Consider the following 8,451-nt stretch of genomic DNA (forward strand, 5'->3'; position numbering starts at 1 on the left):
AGTCTTCCTCAATTATGCTAGGAAAAGGGATTGTATCACCAGTGAGGTGAAAAGTTCTTTCCCATTCCCTACGTGTATTGCAAGTGTGTCGGTGCTGGCTGGGCTCTGGAGGTATTTTCCCAAGCATGCCTACAACTGTCTTTAAAAGAATTCTTATTATAGTCTTCTGCAGTTTATCAATGAATTCTTTAGATTCTCTGTATAGCCTCAAGTAATCTGATGGGCTAATGCTGGCAAAATCAGCTTTATAATCTTTTAGCATGCACCTACTTTCTAATCTTTTAGCATGGTCTAGTGCCCTGTGTTAAAGGCATTGGAATACTTGGTACCTATCTCATTGTTTTTAGCTTTTGGAGCTGAATTAATCAGAAAAGTCACGTTTAATTCCACTGTATCCATTTTCATTCTATAAATATCAGACTCAACATTTAGAAAACTTGAGGCATTTCTTACGCTATAGCGCCACAACCCAAATTCAATTTCCCAAGTCCTTCCAACTCAGAAGTGTTTCTTAGTCTCCTCATTCTAGTTTTGATTGTTGACTGCCCTACATTAAGCCTTCTTCTCCCACTCAGACTATTAAATGAGGCTCCTAATGGTTCTGCTTCCTCTGTTCTCTGCTTCTAATGTTTCTTCTATGCTGCTATAGGAATTATATTACTATAAGGGAACTGTGGTTACTCTCCCTACCCGACACTTTTCCTCTGGCACATTCCCATTTTCCTGAACACATCAAGAATTTTCTTGTCTCCTCCATTCCAGGCCACCTTGTCCTACCTATAAAAATCTGTGGACCTATGAATGGCAAGCTCGAATGCTGCCTTTCCCACCTATCTCAGTCAGAAATAATCATGTCTATAGTACTTTATTGCATTTAACAGTGTTATTGTGTTAGGGTTTGGTGTGTTCCTATTGGGCTTCCTCTTCGAGGAAAGGGAGTGTGTTTTATACACTTTTGATTTTCTTTCCTATACCCCCAATCCCAGCGTTTAGCACAATGACTTAAGCAATACATACTCAATAAATGTTTCTTGAGCCTTCAAAATTAGCATAGTAGGACTGATCTTATAAAGATTGAGCCTTCATAGTATGATTAGATCCACCATTGCGAGGTACGAATTGGGTTTATGAAATGTTACTGTCCTTTCTTAAATAGTTTGATATAATATTTTTAGATCAGGTCGTTATGGGTAGATAGGTGTTGTGGTTATCTCACAGTATCCACCCAAAATTTGGTTGGGATGTCAAGATTTGATACACACACACACACACACACACACACACACACACATACACACATACACACCCTATGAGGTAATGAAAAGTTTATTACAAAATGAGATTTTCTGAAATTTCTCAGGAGAGCAGGGCAGTCTCTGGAACTGATTAAAAAATGGTTTGAAAGAGAAAGGAAAGAAGACTAACTCTACTTTTATGATTAGGTGACTGGGCTGGAGTGAGGGTTCCAGCATACATGAGCCAGGACTCATTGCAGTTTGAATTTCATGCCAGTACCAAAGGTGGGCATGCCTAAATTTTCTCAGTGTGCCCATATGTGAGGCAGAAGAGTTAAGGGTAATGCTTGAAAGCTGTCAACAAATGACAAAATCAGGTTCCAGTTCTTCATTACTATAGGTAGCCTTCATGTAGTTTTCAACTCTATTTGATCAGTTTATAAAATTTCCAAGCTCTATGCAAACTATACAATGAGGCATCATAATTTAGTTTTAATATTAATACATATTACTAGAAAACAGTCTTATCAGATTGTCAGTACACAAAGAAATTCCAAAATCAAATATAAAGTCTTTTTATTACTCTCATTTTTTCTATTATAGAAAATTAAGAATTGTCTTTAGCCTTTTAAACTTTTCGAGTCATGATTAAAATTTCTGAAAGATATTCTTCACAGTATGAAATGTTATTATAACACAATTTGCATTTCCTTTTCTGTATACTCTATAAAGGATATTAGGTTTGGGCCTTATAATAGCTTTCATGCTATTTTTGAATAAAATATATATATGTTCCATGGCACTTATTTGTTAATTGCTATACATTTCACATATAAAATTATTGTACAGCACTTGAAGGAATTATTGTTTAATTACCTCGATGCTTAATTGTTTACCATTTTAGTGTGTAAGGCAACATTCTAATATCAGCTACATTGAATATAAGAGAAATTCAGTTTTCTCATAAGTAAATAAAATATTTTCTATAGATATTATATTAAGGAGATAGACAGAAATAACATTTTGTATTTATAATCTTTGTTTATTAAAATCACTTGTATTTCTCATAAGATAAATACAGGTTTAAAGAAGGTAAAGCGTATTTCCTTGCAAATGAGAAAAATGTTAAATTATGCTATCAAATGGATAACTAATTTATTTTGGTTGATATAAAATACTGAAAATAGAATTAGATTGTACCTCTTAAAGAATTTTATGTATTTTAAAAAGAAAAAATCTAGCAAATACTGTCTTATCCATTAATTTTTCAAGTTCACATTAGCTCAACACAGATTTATATGAAAGTTTAAGTAAATTTTTTTAGTATTGAAAATATATTTAGGTTTACTTGAAACTTTAGAATTCTAGCTGTCAAAATGATCTTTAATCAATTTATGTATGGTAACAACGATGATATACATTGAGCTTGCTTACCTAAACATATCAAGCTGAAAGAGAAAAGATCTCAGTGTATCATTAGTCTTGGGAAATACAAGTGTAGCCAATTTCTGATTTAGCTTAGGTTAGCTCATTTATTGAACGAATCACATTTTGAAAAACAGCTGTTTTGCTGTAGTTGAGAAAAAAAAGTCAGTCAATTATCAGATGACCATTGCTTATGGAAACATAATGTAACTACCTTCCTCACATTAAAAGGTAATTTAGAAATGTGTTGAAACGTTTCATAAACCTAATAATATTGCAAAACACGAATAACTCTTTTAACAATATTCTTATTTTTCTTTTAGATCTCTAAGTCTTTTTTCTCCCTTTTCTATGATGATCCATTTTCCCTCCACATACCCCTAAATCCACTTGTTTCTGAAAGCTCTATTCTCTATGAAGTTCGTTTCCTTTTCTATACTGCCTTAATCAACACATCTGCTCCTAGTTGCCTATTGAGTATACATTCTCTTCTTCTTCCTTACTTACAGAATCCCAGGTGTGTTTAAATTGACAATGTGTTACTTAATAATATCCATTTTTCCAGACACTTTTGGCAGCTTTGGCACAGTTCTGACCAACGGGTAAGTGAAAATCAGCCAGGGATTTGGGGGAAAGCCTTTGTTCTCCTGATAAAGCTACTGCTAGTTCCTCCCTTTCTTTTCTTCCTTCTTCCTGTCTAGAATGTGGATATGACATTAGGAGAAGAGCAGCCATCTTGCAACCATAAAATCACAGCTATGAAGATAAAGATATATTTTCTAGTGATGTAGAGAGGAAAAGATGGAAAGATCGTTCTTGGTGGAAATAGCTGAATGAGCTACTCTGGATTGCCTACCTCCAGGCCTCTCATTACCCAACACAAATAAATCTCTATATGTTTAAGCCACTATTAGTTTTCTGTGCTTATCACTGAACGTAATTCTAACCTAGCCCCCTTTTATTTAATTACATAAAGACACAAATACTTGATTCACCCTAACATAACATATCTTTAAGCCAGATTTATTCCTATTGCTCGTCCCTAATTTCCCGTCAATATACTATTTGAGAGTGTATGAAACTGAAAGCAACATTCTGTATCACTTGCAAAGTCAAATAAATTGCTTTTAGTTCAAAGGAGGTCAATGATTTATTCTGGCATTTCTCACTGTGATTTATCTGCAACATTTTGCTGTAGGCACAATGTGATTTACAATTTGGGGACCTTGCTGACTATTTGATTTCCTGACCACACTGTTGTCAATTCAAGTTAACCACTCTTGCAAACCCAGTCCAAATTAATCTTTTTGTGAATTTACTTTGTGAGAGGGCATGACATATTTTATTAGACATAGATTTCAATTTATTACTCCTTCTATGGCGAGGTTGCTTAGCATTGAGCAGAAAGTGTGTCACTGTTCAGACTAACATAATTAATACCTGTGTGTATCTATATGTATATCTACATCTAGACCTATACTTGTATATCAATATTTACATCTGAGTCTGATTGAGATATAAAATAGTTGTATAAATATAATTGTTTCAAAGGCAATTAATTGTCCCCCCAATCATCATGGATTTTATTTAATGATTCAATGTGGTAAATTTCTAAGTCTGAATGTATTTCTTCAGTGTCACAAAACTTTGTATTAATCAGAATTAGCCAACCACGTTCAATAAACATGCTTTCCTTTTGTAATGAACAATATAATAAAGTTAAGAGAAGGACATTTAGGATATACAAATGCAAACCAGTTAGACAATTCTAATGTCATCTGAAAGTCTTTAAATCATTACATTTTTACTCATTTATTCATTTGACAAATACTTACCGAGCACCTGCTATGCGCTAGATAGCATTCCAGGCACTTGGGATATAACAGTGAATGTCTGCCACACCAGGGAAATACACAAATAGACAATAAACAAAGTTGTATGTTAAAGAGTGCTAAGTGTATGGAAAACAGAACAAGAAAAGTAGGATTAATAACATGTATGGTGGTATGCTGTTTAAAATTTTATTTATTTAATTTTATTTGTTCTACATATTTTTTATTTCTTTCTGTCACTACATATTTGACCTCTTTTGCCGCATGTACAATTTTAATTAAGGCCAATAAGTGGATCTCGTTGGAAGGGTGATATTTGAGGTAAGACATGAGGAAGGTGAGAGAGCCATGTGGATGTCTGGGAAAGAGCATTACAGATGATGAGGCAGGGACAAGGTAGTGGGTGAAAAGTGCAAAGGCCCTAAAAGGGGAACATGTCTGACTTGAACAAGGCATTGTAAAGAGGCCAATCTGGCTGGATCAGAGTACCTGAGGGAGAAAGAAGAAGGATGTGAGGTGAGAGAGGATCAGAAAAGGGATGGACAGATTTAGTAGAGCTTTGTAGGCCATGTAAGAACTTTGGCATTTATTTGGTAAATCAAGGAGTCATTGCAGGGCTTTGAACATAAGAGTAACATGCTCTGAAGAAAGGTCAAAAGCAGAGAGACAAAATGCAGCAAGTGAGAGGAGATGGTGGCTTGCCTCAATAAGAAGTATTTAGATGCTGGCTCTACTGAAGGAAAAATCAATAGGATTTGGGGCAATTGACCATATAATTTTTATCATCTATACTAGACATTTCTAAAATTGAAAAGGGTGCTATTAATATTACACCAAGACAAGAGACATAAACTAGAAGTGTCCTGGACAAAAGTGGACATATGAGTATAGTCATTAGTGACCTTGTAAGGAACATTTTCTACCCTTTGTAGAACAGTTTCTCTTAAACCCACTCCAGTCAGGTTTTGTTCCCATAATTCACAGAAATTGATCCATCTTGCAATTGTTCATCCAAAGGTCAGAATAATGTTCTCTGGGCAAAATCAGCATTGAATGCTGGGAGAGAAATGTTGGATGAGAAAGAGAAGCAAATATCGCTCGAAAGTTTCCAGCTAAACTAACCAGAAGGGTGATAGGATGATATGATGTTTGCTGAGATGGAGAAGCCTGAAGGTGGAATAGGGTGTTTTTGTTTTGTTTTGTTTTGTTTTTTTCTTTTCCAGTGGAAAGAGAAGCAAGAGAAGATGAGTTTTGTTTTGTATATTTTAAGTTTGATATGCCTATTAGAAATACAATAGAAATACTGAGTGGGCACACATCTGAAGTTTGGTAGCAATGTCTAGGCTGGAAATATCTGTTTGGGATTGGTTAGCCTATAGAGAATACTTAAAAGGTTGTTAGATGAGATCACAGAGGAGGTTAAGTATGGATAGAATAAAGATGACCAAAGACTAAATCATGAGTATTCCAGTGTTAGAAGATTAAATAGAAGATGAGGGTCCACTAGAGGAGACTGAAATAAGTCACAGCAAGATTAAAGAAAAACCAAGAGAATGTGGCATCCTGGAAGCCAAATGAAGAGAGTTTTCAGGAGAAAGGAATAATAGACTTTGTCAAATGCCACTGAGAAGTCAAATAAGAGAAAACTGAACTATTAGATAGAAAGGTCATTGGTAGGTTGACCATATAAGTTATTATTCAAACTTGACTTTTCTAAAACCCAAAGTGGGTATGGCTATTATTTATGATGCTAACACGACTTGACTTGAGCAATACTGGACGTAAGGTCACCCTAGTCATTAGTGATCCTTTGCAGAAATATTTATTTTCTCCTTTTCTCTTAAATTCATTCCAGTCAGACTTTTTCACCCACATCCCATAGAAATTGATCAGTTTTGCAATTGTCTATCTTAGATTAAAAAATAATTTCTTTTGAAAGAAAGTAATGTTGAATGATTGAATTCTAGGATTATATCACATCTTATTTTTTGCTACAGATAGTAAATATATTTAGCTTTACAGAACATATGGTCTCTTTCATAACTACTCAACTCTATCATTGAGGCATGAATGCAACCATAGAAAATATGCAAACAAATTGGCATGACTGTCTTCCTATATAACTTTGTCTATGGATGCTGAAATTTGAATTTTATGCAATTTTAGCATGCTTTAAAAAATTAAACATTTTATAATAAGATAAATAAAGATTCACGTTCAGTTTTAATAACTACAACAGAAAGATTTATATACATTTTATCCCTCTTCCCACAATGGTAATATCTTAAAAATTATAGTACATTATCGCAACTTTACAGAATATTTCTACCATACAAGGATTCCTGTTTCCTTTTATATCCACACCCACTTCTCTTCCAACCTCATCTACTCCTTAATCCCTACTCCTGTTCTTGTGCATGATTTTGTTTTATAAAGAATGTATGTAAATGGAATAATTCTCTGGAGTCTCATCTAAGTTGTTGCATGCATCAGTAGTTAAACCTTCAGTTTTAGTTGCCCTACTAACAGTGGAAACTCCCTATCTCTTTGAATTTTTATACATGACTCTTCTACGTTCTGTGCCTAAAATTTTCAATCTTTACAGTTCTCAGTAGTCTGATTCTATTTGTTATTTCTTCTGACTCTCTCTCAAATGAATTTGCCTTTCCATTGTTTGTGGAGCTAATTATTTGATCTTAATCGTGAAACTAAATTCGGGAACATTTTTCTCCAGATAGGATTTCCTTTCCTTTTATTGTCTCACAGAGGCACCGCTATCTGGAAATTTTCTCTAGAGTTTTGACTCAGTGTAGCTGAGCTTCCCTCTGTTGCTTCTGGACTAAGGTGTAGCATCCCAATACTAGTACTGTTCTTGTCTTCATCCTTAGAGCTACCCAGGTGCTGGTTTGGAGTGGGGGTGGGAATATAGAGTTTAACCAACCTTGTAGACCTCCTCTACCTCTGTGAAGCCCCTTGGCATGCTGAAATGTATATTTTCTTTTCAGAAACTGGGTGTTCTGTAGTGGGAAAATCTCTCAGTGCTTATCTGACATAATGCCGGAAGCAAAGCACAACCATGTATTTCTATAAGTTTATTGATTTTGGCTACATTTTAATACATATGAACATAACACTTTTCTAGCAAGGTCTAAGATTTTTCAATATTTCCCTCATTTCCCAAACAGTTCAGGAAACTCAGCATTATGTAGCTTCTCCTTTATATCCACTGACTTTCATCTTCCACATAATTTTCGTTATTGAATATATTAGTTACACATAGTTTTATTTTTTATATATTTTTAAACAAATTTTTAAATTTGTTTTTCTAAGTATCAAAATTATGCATGTACAAATTTGAATAACTTTATAAAACTTGTAATGAAAATAATACTTTGTTTCTTTTTCTCATTTCCAAATCTCCCTCATCAGAAGCAACTATTTTCAATATTTTTCACTTTTTTTTTTTTCTGGTATTGCCTCCTTTTTTTAAAAAAAAAACTGAGTAACTGACTTTCTGCTTTTTATCTACTTTCTCCTATGGATGACGTAACTCTCTTAAATAACCCACTCTACGTATATCTACACTACCATACTCCTTTTAATAGTATCCTAATATAGTCAATTATAATTTTGACTAAATAATTATTCAATGTTTATATAGTAATGGCTGTAAATATTATTCATAGCTGATATTGCACTATAATTGTATTTCTTTTCTTGTGCAACCTTTTGTTTCTCCTGAAGTTAATAATTACCTTGCTGTTTTATTTGCTTTGTTTTCTTTGTTCTTATCACTAAATTTTCCCAAACGGTCCAAAAAATTGAAGGTATAATAGGAATATAAAAAAATCATATATTGGGTACCTACTGTGTGCTACTTACTGCCCTCCTAAGGGCAGTTTAAATACTTAACATTCTAAACCACTAAGCTCAAACATTTAACATTCCAGCTCAATAAC

The sequence above is a fragment of the Rousettus aegyptiacus genome, unplaced genomic scaffold, assembly GCF_014176215.1.
Source record: "Rousettus aegyptiacus isolate mRouAeg1 unplaced genomic scaffold, mRouAeg1.p scaffold_m13_p_2, whole genome shotgun sequence".
Taxonomy (NCBI): Eukaryota; Metazoa; Chordata; class Mammalia; order Chiroptera; family Pteropodidae; genus Rousettus; species Rousettus aegyptiacus.